A 16,045-nucleotide genomic window follows, 5' to 3' on the forward strand; every position below is an offset into this window, starting at 1 on the left:
GTAGATGGTGGTCAGATAGGGGTAGTGGGAGGTTGTGAGGTTAGATAGGGAGCAGAGTCGGGTGAAGATCAGGTCTAGTGTGTGTCCGTCTGTGTGGGTGGCTGAGGAGGACAACTGAGTAAGTCCAAAGGATGAAGTAAGCGACAGGAGTTTGGATGCTGTTGACTGGCGAGTGTCAGTGGGGATGTTGAAATCACCTATGATGATTGTGGGAATGTCAGCAGAGAGAAAGTAAAGAAGCCAGGTGGAGAATTGGTCAATAAAGGCAGTGATCGGGCCCGGAGGTCGGTATATCACAGCCACTTGGAGGTTGGAGGGAGAGTAGATGCGGACAGAGTGGACTTCAAAAGAAGGGAGAATAAGAGAGGGAAGAGGAGGAGTAGGGCTAAAGGTGCAGTTGTTAGAGAGGAGAAGACCCACTCCTCCACCATGTCTGTTTCCAGGGCGAGGAGTGTGGGTGAAGTGGAGGCCACCGTAACACAGCGCAGCAGGGGAGGCAGTGTCAGAGGGTGTTAGCCATGTCTCTATGATGCCCAGGAAGGAGAGATGACGAGAGGTAAAGAGGTCGTGGACAAAATGGAGCTTGTTGCAGACAGAGCGTGCATTCCACAGTGCTCCAGAGAGAGGGAGCAGCGGGGTGGGAGTCAGGGGGACCGGTTTTGCGTAAGAGAGGTTGTGGTAGTTTGCAGTTGGTTTGATGCGACAGGTGGGGGAATTGGTGGAGGGTGCAAGCTGTGGAGGTCCAGGATTGGGAGATATGTTTCCAGCAGTGAGGAGAAGCAGAGAGAGGAAGAGCAGGTGGGAGAAGGAGAGTGTCCGGCTTGTTTTATGTTTTGAGAGGATCGATCTGAGGTTGAGGAGCAGGTCTGTAGATGAGGTTAGGTGGGGAGGTAGGAGGGAAGGAGAGATGATGATTTGGTTAGAGGGTGCTGGGGTTTGGGGATAGCGAAGGAGAGTGAGGATTAGTGGGGCAAAAATAGTAAGGGCATATGTAAGTGTGGCACCCCAGGGGTCTGGTTACCACAGTAATAGAGATATTATGTCTGAGAGCAAGTGGGAGGTTTCTCTGGTCAGGAGCCCTAAGCATGCAACACGGCCCACCCAGACCTGGGAGGGGAGGAATCTGCCCTTATAAACTGGGTCTGGGGCGGGATTAAGTCAGAAAGAGTTGAGTTCCAGACACAGGGAAAGTGACAACAGGAGCTCTGTAGGAGCAGGAGCGAGTGCCAGAGGCTGGAAGCTAGGAAGCTCGCTTTGGCTGAAGACACTAAACCCGGACACGGAGTCCGAGGCTGTGGGGACATCCAGGTCCAGCAGCAGAATCCAACTGGCAGGGGATTCCATGTCCTCTGGCCTTAGAAGCCCGGAGGCACGGTCACAAGCAAGGGACCAGCACCGCCATCGTGAAGCGGAGGCTAACGGAAGGCCCCAAGTCACCAGCCATACGGGTGAGCACCACACGGTATACTCAGGGACATGGGCTACTTCTACCCGCAGAGAGCAAGGTAGCCAGGAAAGAGTGCAGATAGTCGGGGAGGCCTACAACTCCACCGGGCCAGGGGAGATCCTGCTTGCTCACAGACTGACCAGGCCCCCACTGCTAACCAGTACTCCCGGGAGGGTCTGCTTTATACCATCAGTAAAGACCCTGAACTGCACCACACGTCTCTGTGATTCCTTGCCGCACCAGCACCATTACTACTGGGACGCTCACACCATCACTCCCATCATCCACATTAGCTGCCCTGAGGCAATACTTCTCCCGTGGAGAGTTATCCCATACTCGGCTGCGCAAACAACATCAGCCTCAGCGGTCTGCAGCGCAGCGGCGGTCCCCACTGACCGCAATCCACGGGTGGCGTAGTCGGACAATTACAATACCAATAGACTGCCACTGGTTTGACCGCCCTGGGCACGGACCGGGTCACCGCCACATTGAGACTACAACCCCCAGCGATCCGGCTCCGGGTATCCCCCTGCACAGCACAGGCCCAGGGGGCGCGTCAACTTTGGCGTAGTGCCTGAAAAAGACTTTTATACTTACCTGTGGTGAAGTTTCCCGCCGTCCGGAGTCGTTTCCCGCCATCGGACGCCATCTTGGACCGTTTCCCGCCGTCTTCTGCCATCTTCCCGCCATCCGCAGCTGCTTCCCGCCTTCGGACGCCATCTTCGGGACGCCGCGCGGGAAGAAGAGGGGCGTGGACGCCGAAAGCGCGGAAGATCCGAAGCTCCGCCCCAAGCTCCGCCCCACGCACTGACGCTGCGCAAGGTCCTGGAAGGGAGGAAGAGCGACGCTGACGTCATCAGAGCGCGACGCCAGGTCCTCTACCCCGACGATTGACTGCGGAGCGCGGCCTACGGAAGAAGAGCATCGCAAGGTAGGCCACGGTCCACTAAGGGGAAGGAGGATGTCGGACACCGAGGGGAGCTCCACCGCCACACCGGCCGCCAGCGCAACCACTGCAGCGGTCATGCCATTCACCATGCCCTATATCCCGGGGGCAACCTGGCTACCCCAGTACTCAGGGGAGTCACATACCCTGAGTGACTTTAGGGAAAGACTTGATAGCCTCTTCCAGGTATACCCCCTCACAGAAGAGCAAAAAGTGAGCATTCTGGTGGCCCAGTTAATCGGGGCAGCCCAAAGGGAGGTAAAGTCCTGGTCACCTGGGAAGAAGAGGACTGTCAGAGAGATACTAGCCCGGCTGAAAGACACATTTGACACCCGCACCTCAGCCGAGATAAAACTAAGATTTTACGGGTGCAAACAACGGGCATATGAAAGTATAAGAGACTATGCTCTAAACCTACAAGAGGCCCTGAGAGCCATTAAGCAGGCAGACTTTGGCAGCGTGGGAAATGAAGACAAGCTGTTGACCGAACAATTTATTGAGGGTCTACTGTGCAATGCCCACCGAACCCAGTTGCGGGCAATGGCCTTACAGGACCCTGACCTGGACTTTGCACAGTTCAAGGACAGAGCCATCCGGGTGCTCCGAGAACCGGCACCAGGTGGCGCTGTGAACCACAGGCGCCCTGCTATCATTTATCACCAGGACGCGGCGCCTTTTTCTGCAGGGCCTGTGGGAGCTGATGCGCAGGCTTTGAACAATAACCCGGCAACAGACCTGCACCATCAGGTCCAAGAGCTGACTAAGAGCGTTGCCGCGCTAACCAGAACTGTGCAGTCTTTACAGGTCTCTTCTCCAGGAAAGATCCAGCTGGCATCTGGACCAGAGGACGTCCCGTGGCGCTGACTGAGGAGGACCCCACCGGCCAAATGAAGACCCAGCGACAGATACAACGAGGACGGACGACCCATCTGCCGCCGCTGCAATCAACCCGGACATATGGCAAGGTACTGTCATTTAAACGGGCACAACCTGGGGTAGAGGGCCAACCCCCAGGCATAAGATCATCAGGCCCATCAAACTGGCGTGACAAATACGTAGGGGGACATCCGGTCTTGCCTGTGGTACTGGATGGCATTCCTATGAGTGCCCTACTAGACACCGGGTCACAGGTCACCACCATCCCGTACGTGCTCTTCAAGCGGTACTGGAATGACTCGGACATAACCTGCTACCCAGATGACGACATGAGCATTATAGCCAGCAATGGTCAGCCCGTGCCACAGATAGGATTTAAAGAGGTGACCATCAAGGTCGGTAAAGTTGAACTGCCGGCAGAAGGACTTATCATTGTGGACATTGACCGTCGCAAGAGTCACCCAAAAATAACCCTAGGTACTAATGTAATCGAAAACTGTCTTGCAGAGGTGATTCTTATTTTGCAGCAGGTTGCCAAGAACGCCAGTTCCAGCCAGCAACGTGTGCTCCAAAAAGAGATCCGGGCACTGATGAAACGGCAACAGGTGGAACTATCTGGTGGTGAGATAGGTAGCGTGAGAATGTGTGACCCGTCCCCTATTGCCATGCCCCCAAAAAGTGAGATGATGATTTGGTGCCGGGCAGCTATTGGTCTAAGAGGTAGAGACTACCAAGCAATGGTAGAACCCGTCTACTCAGACAGTAGGCCCACCATTTTGACAGCACGGGGGGTGGTCGATGTACGCCATGGGAGGGTGCCCGTCCGCATCATCAATATCGGGGAGAGAGAAGTATACCTGCCCCGGTATGCCACGCTAGCCAAATTGTTCACCATCAACCAGAACTCTGTACAGGCCGTGGAACCCTTGCCTCCATCTCAACCAGAGGAAGGTAACGGCTCTAAGAAACCAATGGAGGACTGGTGTCAGCAACTGCATTTGGGTACTGACTCCACTCCCTCACACCAAAAACAGGGAGTCTATCGGGTGGTTCAAGAGTATGAGAGAGTGTTTAGTAAACACCCGCTAGACTTTGGGTGAGTAAAGGGGGTAGAACATCACATCCCAACGGGAGACCATCCTCCCATAAAGGAGAGATATCGACCCGTACCCCCTGCACACTATCAACACGCCAAGGGGATGCTAAAAGACATGAAGGAGGCTGGGGTAATTAGGGACAGCTGTAGCCCCTGGGCAGCTCCACTAGTCTTAGTGAAAAAGAAAGACAACACCATGAGAATGTGTGTAGACTACAGGAAGGTCAACCGTATCACACACAAAGATGCGTACCCGTTACCAAGGATAGAAGAGTCCTTAGCTGCATTAAAATCTGCTAACTTCTTCTCTACTTTGGATCTCACTAGCGGGTACTGGCAGGTTCCTGTAGCAGAGGCGGACCGGGAGAAAACCGCATTCACCCCCCCGATGGGACTCAGCGAATTTAACTGTATTCCGTTCGGGCTCTGCAACGCACCAGGAACCTTCCAACGGTTGATGGAATGCTGTCTGGGACACCGGAACTTCGAGACGGTCCTATTATACCTGGACGACGTCATCGTCTATTCCAAGACCTATGAGGACCATCTGGAACACCTGGCAGAAGTGTTTGAAGCCCTGGCGAACAATGGCCTAAAGGTAAAACCCTCAAAGTGTCATCTACTGAAGCCAAAGGTACAATACCTGGGACACGTGGTGAGTGCTGACAGAGTAGCCCCCGACCCTGACAAGATCACCGTGATTAAGGACTGGCCAAGACCATCCAGCATAAAGGAAGTGCGGCAGTTCCTCGGGTTGGTAGGCTACTACCGAAGATTCATTCCCGGTTTTACCAAGAAGGCAGCTCCTATGCAGGACCTCCTGATAGGCCAGTCCAGGAAGGCCAAAAACCAGAAGCCACCCTTCAAATGGGAAAAGCTGGAAGAGGAGTCCTTCCGCCAGCTGAAGATGGCCCTCACGGGGGATGAAATCCTGGCATACCCTGATTACAGCCAGCCCTTTATCCTCTACACGGACGCAAGCAACATCGGGCTAGGAGCCGTACTGTCCCAGATCCAGCAGGGGAGAGAACGGGTAATTGCTTATGCCAGCCGAAAACTGCGACCCACGGAAAGAAACCCTGAGAATTACAGCTCGTTCAAGCTCGAGTTCCTGGCAGTGGTGTGGGTAGTAACCGAACGCTTCAAGCATTACTTGCCTCTTCCAGGTTCACCGTGTACACGGACAACAACCCGTTGACACACCTGGACACTGCAAGACTGGGTGCCCTGGAGCAGAGATGGATGGCCCGCCTGTCCAATTTTGAGTTCACGATCAAATACCGGGCAGGACGCTCCAATACCAATGCGGACGCCCTGTCCAGGATGCCAAACCTACCGGACGAAGGGGAGGATCCAGAAGAATTGGAAGAGATCGAACTCCCTGCGTTTCACAGTCATGGGATTACCCAGTATTCCCACCGTGTAAGGGGCCAGCGATCCGCTACGTTCAACCCCTTACCCCACTACAACTGGGCGGAGACGCAAGACAGTGACCCCGCAGTCCGTCTGGTGAAGGAGATGCTGACCCAGGCTGACGCCCGCCTAGACTCAGACGCTCCGGAAGAGACCAAGCAACTGTGGACGGAGAAGAGCAGACTGTTCCTCTACAAGGAGAAGTTGTGCCGCAGAATGGTCAATTCCAGGACACATGAGCTGATCTGGCAGGTGGTGGTACCGAGACGGGACGCGGCTATGGTGCTGGAGGCCTACCACAATGGAGCCGGGCACTTCGGATGGAAGAAGCTGGAGTTTCTGCTGCGTGAACGGTTCTACTGGATAGGCATGAGAGGAGCCATTGAGAGGTGGTGTAGAGACTGTGGCCCGTGCAATCTAAGAAGAAGGGACTATGCCAGCCAGAGGACTCCCCTGCAGCCCATCATCACCAGGCAGCCGCTGGAACTGGTCGCTCTGGACCATGTTAAACTGGCTCCAAGCAGAAGCGGGTATGTCTACGCCCTAACCATCGTGGATCACTACTCCCGATTCCTAGTGGTGGTCCCCGTCAAAGACTTAATAGCACAAACAGCAGCTAGAGCCTTCCAGCTGCACTTCTGCCGCCCACACGGGTACCCGGACCAAGTGCTGACGGACCAAGGACCAGCCTTCGAAGCGGAGGTCTTCCAGGAGTTCTGCAACCTGTATGGCTGCAAGAAGATAAGAACAACGCCCTATCACCCCCAAACCAATGGACTCTGCGAGAAGATGAACCAGGTGGTGATAGATCTGCTAAAAACATTGCCCCTGGAGGAACGCAGTCTGTGGCCTGAGAAACTGCCCGATCTGGTGGACCTGTATAACCACATCCCGGTAGGTTCCACCAACTGTACCCCGGCTTACCTAATGCGAGCAAGACCTGGTAAGCTGCCTGTTGACCTGGATATGGGAGTCCTGATACCCGAGGACACCTCACCAGAGACAGACTGGGATACAGAACGGCAGCAGCAATACCGGAAAGTACAAGAGAGCGTCGAGCGAAGTCTCTGTCAATCAAGAGAAAGGCAGGAGAGAACTTATAACCAACATGCTCCCGCTGTTCCCCTGGTACCTGGAGAGCAGGTCTTGAAAAGAAAAAGGCGGCTCCATAAGTTGGACGACCAGTGGGAAAAGGACCCGTACACCGTACTGCCCTCAAGCCACCATAATCCGAAGGTGTACGTCATCAGAAAAGATGGAGGAGAGACCACAGCCACTGTCTCCAGAGACCACCTGAAAAAGTGCCCCGAGAAGTTGCAAAGCACGGATGAAGATCAGGAAGACCCTCAATCCGTAGAGGAAAAGGAGGAAATGATCACCACCGTACTCGGAGACTTTCCCAGGTCCTGGACACAAGTAAACAACGCTATCGTGGTGCCCATCCTCACCTTTCTCCAGCCAGCCCCTCAAGTGCCTACAGAAGACCAGGTAGAGCTGGAAGAGCAGCCGGCCCAGGAGGCAGAAGAGTCCACACCAGCAGCACAGGAGAATCAACCTTCTGCTAGTAGTGAGCCTGCCGTGCCCCTAGTGAGCCAAAGAGTGCGCAGACAGCTGCCCAGCTTACCCATAACACCTCCTACACCCTGTAGTGCAGGACCAGTTAGTGAGCTCCGTAGGTCCACTAGAGTCACTAGAGGTCAGATGCCCGCTCGCTGGAGAATCTAAACTAATGCACTGTGAATTTATCTGTTTAAATGTTTATGGTTTATGTTTGTTGCCTGTTATTAATTATGTTTCTCCAGTTACCCTGCAGATTTTTATGGACTAACAGGTTATGGACACTGATAACCGGAACAGTTTTGTAGATAGTTGCACCTTGGTGCCTCTTGTGAAGATGGCCGCGGAAGAGAAAACCTGTCTGGCGTGGCCTACTTGCGGCCCAAAGTAGCTAGCTCCAGCCTTGCAGCCACGCCCAAGGACAACGCAAGGGGTTTGCTTTGGACAGGTCCCCTACTTCGCTTAAAGCTTCACCTTGGGTGATATGGACACCCGGTTGCGGACACGCCGTGACCTTTAAAGAACTAAAGCTTCTTGTAAATATGTTATTGTGTTATTGTTATACCCTGTATTTATGTTTCTTTAAAAAATGTGTTTAGTCCCGGAGTACTAAAATTTACTAGGGGGGAATGTGGCACCCCAGGGGTCTGGTTACCACAGTAATAGAGATATTATGTCTGAGAACAAGTGGGAGGTTTCTCTGGTCAGGAGCCCTAAGCATGCAACAATGCCCACCCAGACCTGGGAGGGGAGGAATCTGCCCTTATAAACTGGGTCTGGGGCGGGATTAAGTCAGAAAGAGTTGAGTTCCAGACACAGGGAAAGTGACAACAGGAGCTCTGTAGGAGCAGGAGCGAGTGCCAGAGGCTGGAAGATAGGAAGCTCGCCTTGGCTGAAGACACTAAACCCGGACACGGAGTCCGAGGCTGTGGGGACATCCAGGTCCAGCAGCAGAATCCAACCGGCAGGGAATTCCATGTCCTCTGGCCTTAGAAGCCCGGAGGCACGGTCACAAGCAAGGTACCAGCACCGCCATCGTGAAGCGGAGGCTAACGGAAGGCCCCAAGTCACCGGCCATACAGGTGAGCACCACACGGTATACTCAGGGACGTGGGCTACTTCTACCCGCAGAGAGCAAGGTAGCCAGGAAAGAGTGCAGATAGTCGGGGAGACCTACAACTCCACCGGGCCAGGGGAGATCCTGCTTGCTCACAGACTGACCAGGCCCCTACTGCTAACCAGTACTCCCGGGAGGGTCTGCTTTATACCATCGGTAAAGACCCTGAACTGCACCACACGTCTCTGTGATTCCTTGCCGCACCAGCACCATTACTACTGGGACGCTCACACCATCACTCCCATCATCCACATTAGCTGCCCTGAGGCAATACTTCTCCCGTGGGGAGTTATCCCATACTCGGCTGCGCAAACAACATCAGACTCAGCGGTCTGCAGCGCAGCGGCGGTCCCCACTGACCGCAATCCACGGGTGGCGTAGTCGGACAATTACAATACCAATAGACTGCCACTGGTTTGACCGCCCTGGGCACGGACCGGGTCACCGCCACATTGAGACTACAACCCCAGCGATCCGGCTCCGGGTATCCCCCTGCACAGCACAGGCCCAGGGGGCGCGTCATAAGCATGATGAAAGTGTAAGGGAGAATGAGAATGAGAATCTAAGTACAAATAGCAGATAATTATCTGTACCTTCTGGTCACTTCTGGCATATTTCATTTTCAGCCCCTTAAAAAGCAACCCTTTAAAAGCCAGACCTGTCTGTGCCAGACTAGGCTTGCTTGATTTATGGAGCTCTGACCAGCACATTAGGTGTGCAGGAGGGGAGGAGTCGCAGGGACACTGCTCACAAAAGCATGGGTGGAGGGGGGGGGAGTAATTAGGACACAGAGGCTAAATGAATTCAGCAAACAGGCAGATAGGGACCAGTGTGTATTGGGATCAAAGGATTGAGGTGATGAACATGCAGATTGGACCGAACATACCAAGGACAGATCAAATGAAATTAGCAGGGATCAGTGGATACACAGCAGATAATGGATACAGGGAACGTACCGGGAGACAGATAGAAACAGTCTGGAAAGACAGTCAGATAAGCAGCATGGGGTTTGCAGGTAGGGTCAGATGACGTACCTGTGGGTTAAGCAGAACAGATTGTCCGATGAAGAATGGTGATGAGGGGTTATATTTCTGGCATATTTCATTTTCAGCCCCTTAAAAAGCAACCCTTTAAAAGCCAGACCCGTCTGTGCCAGACTAGGCTTGCTTCATTTATATGTTTATATATATTTATATATATTAAAGCTATGCTCACATGTTGTGTTTTTGCTGCATTTTTGTAAGCAAATTTTAAGCTGCATTTTACAGTACCAGCAAAGTCTATGAGATTTCAGAAATCTCATACACACATTGTTTTTTTTTCCTGATTGATGTGGCAAACTGCTGCATTTTTCCAAAATGCAGCATGTCACTTCTTTCAGCGTTTGTTTATCATTTTTGCTGTTTTTCACCTATAGAAAGCAATGGGTAAGTGCAAAAAACACAGCAAAAACCGCAGGTCTCAGGTGTTGCTGTGTTTTTTGTGCAAAAACCTTGAATCATGTTTTTTTATGCACTATTCAGCATGTGACGCGCCCCCTTGGGCCAGTGCTGTAGGGGATACCCGGAGCCGGATCTCGATGGGGGTAGTAGTCCTTGTGGCGGTGACCCGGTCCGTGCCCAGGGTGTCAAACTAAGTGGCAGTCTATGGCAGTAGATGTTAACTTGATTGTCGACTACGCCACCCGTTGAGTGCGGCTTTGAAGCCGCCGCTGCAGAGCAGTCCACTGAGGCTGGTGGTATATGTGCAGCAGTGATGGTATAACCCTCAACGGGAGGGGTATGGCCTCAGGGCAGAAGGTGTAGATGATGGGGGTTGTGAAGATGCAGAAGGAAGACTCAGAGTCAGGAGATGCAGTTCAGGGCTTTTACTTACTGGTGTTCTTTCGGTCACTCTGGCCTTGAGTGACCACCCGAGCCGTGCTGCGTCCACCAGGTCCTGGACTCGGCCAACCCCCAGGCAATTCCGGAGCGTGGTCCTGAGCTACTTTCTGACTCTCCCTTCCTCTGGCCGTTCCCACCAGGGATCCACTTTTGGCCGGCTCCCTCGGGTCTCTTGGTGGTCAAGCCTCCTCTAGGCTCCCTGACCCTATGCTCGGTGTGCCTTTCTAGTGGATTTGGTGAGGGTCGTGGCAGATCCTGCCCACAACCTCCGGTTCCTGGTTAAGGTTCGTTTTGGCCTCTGCCAGCTTGGGTTCCGGTACCCTTGTTCGCCAACCCCTCACCCTTCTGTCCTTATTCTGGGACCTTGGGGTTCCTTCTTGTGTCCTCTCTGGGTCCTTCTCACTCCTCTCTCTCTCTCTCAGCAGGCCTTGCTCTGGAGCTGGGCCCAGCCGGAGCCACAGCTCCCTGTCAGCCCTCCTGGCTGAGCTCCTCTGCTCTTCTCCTCCTGCCTGAACTGAACTGAACTCAACTCAAACCTGTTCTAAGATGGTGCCCACCTTATATACTCCCTCTATGTGTGAGCTCAGGTGACCAGCACCCAATGAGCTCCTATCTTTACCCAGACTACTCCCCCTATCTGCCCCTACACTACTGGGATGTTCCACCCCCCTCCCACTCCAGCCAGGGACAGACGCTGTCGTACCTGCACATAAACTGGTGGGAGTACCGTCGTTCTGTCCCCCGGAAATGGGATGTATGTAGTGCATGCAGCCTACTAGCTCAGTTCCACACTCCATCCTTACCCGGGAGTGGAATACCACACCTCTGGCTTGAGGTGTAATACCCCTGTAGCAGCCGAGTCCTCAGGGTGCTACACATGCACAAGAGACAAATGTACCTGACAAAAACATAGCAAAAGCTCAGCAAACTGCTTTTTGTGAGCCGCTTCTTTACTGCCAAGAGAGCAGGTTTTGCCTGCCGAAAAAAACGCAGCAAAAACACAACATGTGAACATAGCCTAAAGGAGTTTTCTGGTTTCAAAAACCCTTGTCCCCTACTGGCAGTTTTAAAAACAAACTGTACTTTCCTCACCCTCCCCAGGAAAGACTGTGCAGCATATGATCACTTCTATAACTGACTCCATATCCTCACCTCACTTACAACCAGCTACTGCATCTGAGTTTGAGAGGCACTCATTTAGGCTAAGTTCTGCTGCATATTTTCATGCAAAAAAACACATTTTACAGCATATTACAATTCCAGCAAAGTAGATGACATGTATAGAGAAAGGAAGTCACAACTTCATCTCTAAAAACCATAAAAAAATTATGCAAACGCGTTTCAGACGACTGTCTTACATCATTGCATGTTTGATTGAAATCTGCAGCATGTAACTTTCTCTATCCTGAACCCGTGCTGCCTGCCCAGACTTCAGACTGTCTGACCTCGTCTTTTTCTTCGCCCTCCTGTATCTGGTACCTGCGCCTCTGACCCTCCGGTCAGCTGCTGCAGTTTCGGGGACTGCCCTGCAGTGGTGCCCGGTGTCTACCGACAGCCCAGCTTATTCTCACTATCAGAGGCTCTAATGAAGACTCAGTAGACACCTCCAGTAGTCACTCCAGAGTAAGCCCGGCCCGTGGCACAGTGGGTCCACGTCCACCAGCGTTACATTCACCCACCAGCGTTACAGCAGCATAGCAAATGTGATACCAATATTCAAGACGGGGACAACATCTGAACCTGGAATTTATAGGCTATAGGCCGGTAAGTTTAACCTCTACGGGGGGCAAAATCTTTGAGGGTTTTCTAAGAGATGTTATCCTGCAGTATCTCAATAAGAATAACCTAATTTCCCAATATCAACATATGTTTATGAAGAATCTGTCCTGCAAAGTAATCTGATCAGATTCTATGAGGAGGCAAGTTCTAGATTGGACCAGGGAAACACAATGGATGTTATCTATCTGGATTTTTGATTTGATACGGTGCCACTTAAAAGATTGGTACATAAAATGAGAACAATGGGACCAGGGGAAAATATGTGTAACTGGGTTAACAACTGGCTCAGTGTAAAGCCCCCGTCTCACATAGCGAGATCGCTAGCGAGATCGCTGCTGTGCCACGGTTTTGGCCATGTGTGACACTTTGCAACGATCAGGCCCCTGCTGTGAGGTCGCTGATCGCTGCAAAGTGTCCTGGACCATTTTTTGCTCATTGCTCTCCCGCTGGTCAGCACACATCGCTGTGTGTGACCAGCGGGAGCAGCGATCAGGCTGGTAACTATGGTAAACATCCGGTTACTAGGGGCACACGCGCACTTAGTAACCCGCTGTTTATCATGGTTACGAGCCTGCTAAAGTGAGCAGTAACCTCCCGCTCACTGTAGCAGATTGGTAACCATGATAAACAATGGGTTACTAGGAGCGCGTGTGCCCCTAGTAACCCGATGTTTACCATAGTTACCAGCCTGCTCCTGCTTCAGCAGGCTCGTAACCAGGAGCAGGACATCGTGGAAAGATTCTTTCCACGATGTCGCTGTTCCCCTTATTGTTGGTGAGCCTGCCTGTTTGACAGCTCACCAGCGACCACATAACGACGCAGCAACGATCCCTGACAGGTCGTATTGTTGTCGCAATCGTTGCAGCATCGCTAAGTGTGACGGGGCCTTTAGGAAACAGAAAGTGGTTACAATGGAACACACTCAGATTGGGTCACAGTTAAAAGTGGGGTGCCACAGGGATCAGTAATGTTAGGGGCAGATATATTGCGTGTGCAGTTGCACCAGGGCTCAGAGTTGGAGGGGTCCCACGACAACGGTGCACATCCAGCTGAAATGTATTGCAATGCACGCAACCTGCCGGCTCCATACGCTGCCATATACACTGCTGGCCAATCAGAGGCTGGCAGCTGAACATGGCAGTAACGTCATGCGCCAGAAATGCCAGATGGCCAGTCCGACCCTGGGATAGACATCTGGTGCCTCTGGAATTGTTTGAGTTTCTTTTTATATAACTAACAAATAAAGTAGCACTCTGCAATGCTAAGTATGCGAACATGAAATATATGAAATCTCAATTGCATCATTGCTCTAGAAAATAGAAATAATTAAGAAATATTAGCGCATAAATTGGCCAATTCATGTGTAGGTAGCCACAGTAATGTGAATTCTCTCTTAGAGACTAAAGTCTGCATGTGTATGGGAAAGTAAGATCCTGCTCTAGTTAGAACCGCCTGAGGCCTAGGGACGGAGGGCTCAGTCAGAAAGCCTATGTATAGGAATATCAAAAAACTGACAGTCACTTCCAAAACAGAAAACAGGTGAGAACAGGTGCTTACTAAGAGTAGCCATCTCCATATATAGCTAACAAATAAAGTAGCACTCTGCAACGCTAAGTTGTCATGCAAGGTGTGGGAAAGACTAAGTGCAACACAAAGGGAAGAGGGGGAGGAAGCCCAAACACTAAGGAAAGGGGGAGTGGAGATCCCTAGGCATATCTAATATCACTCTACCTACCCTACCGTCCCTATATAAGTTCCACACCTATTGCCGAGCAGGACCCTAAGCCCTGGATGTCCCTAGAGCTTGGCCCTAGATAGGGAGGGGAGGCGTGAACACTGGTCAGGCCACACTACAAACTAAAGACAACAAGGAAGACAAACAAAGGGGATAAACTTAGCTTGAGCAGACACCAGAGGAGTAACGCCAACTGTTCTCCAAGGGCACCAGAGAAGAAGCTACCTGACTGCTAGTGCTCCACACCTGCACAAAGATACATAGAAATATCACCAGCGATTGCCTGGAGCAAACTGAGTGTTTTTAACTCCCAGGCAAGGGTGTGTCAATTAGAAGCAGGAGGGAGGTTGCCGCTGGGTCCTAAAGGAAGAAGGATTAAGAAGGCGTCTGTAATGCCAAGCGCAGTGACCTTCCACAGTCAGATCCAGAGCGATAGTCTATTACATCTGACACACCCGTGACATAAGTATGCGAACATGAAATATATGAAATCTGAATTGCATCACTGCTCTAGAAAATAGAAATAACTGAGAAATCTTAGCGCATAAATTGGCCAATTCATGTGTACCCAGTAGCTACGGTAAGGCGTTTCTCCTTACCAGGAACCTACCTAATGTGAATCCTCTCTTAGAGACTAAAGTCTGCATGTGTATGGGAAGGTAAGATCCTGCTGGAATTAAAACCGCATGAGGTCTTGGGGTGGAGTGCTCAGTCAGAAAGCCTATGTATACAAAAATCAAAAAACTGCCTGTCACTTCCAAAACCCAAAACAGGTAAGAACAGGTGCTTACTAAAAGTTGCCATCTCCATATATAACTAACAAATAAAGTAGCACTCTGCAATGCTAAGTATGTGAACATGAAATACAGTACAGACCAAAAGTTTGGACACACCTTCTCATTTAAAGATTTTTCTGTATTTTCATGACTTTCAAAATTGTACATTCACACTGAAGGCATCAAAACTATGAATTAACACATGTGGAATTATATACTTAGCAAAAAAGTGTGAAACAACTGAAAATATGTCTTATATTCTAGGTTCTTCAAAGTAGCCACCTTTTGCTTTGATGACTGCTTTGCACACTCTTGGCATTCTCTTGATGAGCTTCAAGAGGTAGTCACCGGAAATGGCTTTCACTTCACAGGTGTGCCCTGTCAGGTTTAATAAGTGGGATTTCTTGCCTTATAAATGGGGTTGGGACCATCAGTTGTGTTGTGCAGAAGTCAGGTGGATACACAGCTGATAGTCCTACTGAATAGAGTGTTAGAATTTGTATTATGGCAAGAAAAAAGCAGCTAAGTAAAGAAAAATGAGTGGCCATCATTACTTTAAGAAACAAAGGTCAGTCAGTCCGAAAAAATTGAGCGAACTTTGAAAGTGTCCCCAAGTGCAGTTGCAAAAACCATCAAGCGCTACAAAGAAACTGGCTCACATGAGGACCGTCCCAGGAAAGGAAGACCAAGAGTCACCTCTGCTTCTGAGGATAAGTTTATCGGAGTCACCAGCCTCAGAAATCGCAGGTTAACAGCAGCTCAGATTAGAGACCAGGTCAATGCCACACAGAGTTCTAGCAGCAGACACATCTCTACAACAACTGTTAAGAGGAGACTTTGTGCAGCAGGCCTTCATGGTAAAATAGCTGCTAGGAAACCACTGCTAAGGACAGGCAACAAGCAGAAGAGACTTGTTTGGGCTAAAGAATACAAGGAATGGACATTAGACCAGTGGAAATCTGTGCTTTGGTCTGATGAGTCCAAATTTGAGATCTTTGGTTCCAACCACCGTGTCTTTGTGCGACGTAGAAAAGGTGAACGGATGGACTCTACATGCCTGGTTCCCACCGTGAAGCATGGCGGAAGAGGTGTGATGGTGTGGGGGTGCTTTGCTGGAGACACTGTTGGGGATTTATTCAAAATTGAAGGCATACTGAACCAGCATGGTTACCACAGTATCTTGCAGCGGCATGCTATTCCATCCGGTTTGCGTTTAGTTGGACCATCATTTATTTTTCAACAGGACAATGACCCCAAACACACCTCCAGGCTGTGTAAGGGCTATTTGACCAAGAAAGAGAGTGATGGGGTGCTACGCCAGATGACCTGGCCTCCACAGTCACCAGACCTGAACCCAATCGAGATGGTTTGAAGTGAGCTGGACCGCAGAGTGAAGGAAAAAGGGCCAACAAGTGCTAAG

The sequence above is a fragment of the Phyllobates terribilis genome, unplaced genomic scaffold (assembly GCF_046119375.1).
Source record: "Phyllobates terribilis strain yellow unplaced genomic scaffold, ASM4611937v1 Scaffold_2__4_contigs__length_985480577, whole genome shotgun sequence".
NCBI classification, from domain to species: Eukaryota; Metazoa; Chordata; class Amphibia; order Anura; family Dendrobatidae; genus Phyllobates; species Phyllobates terribilis.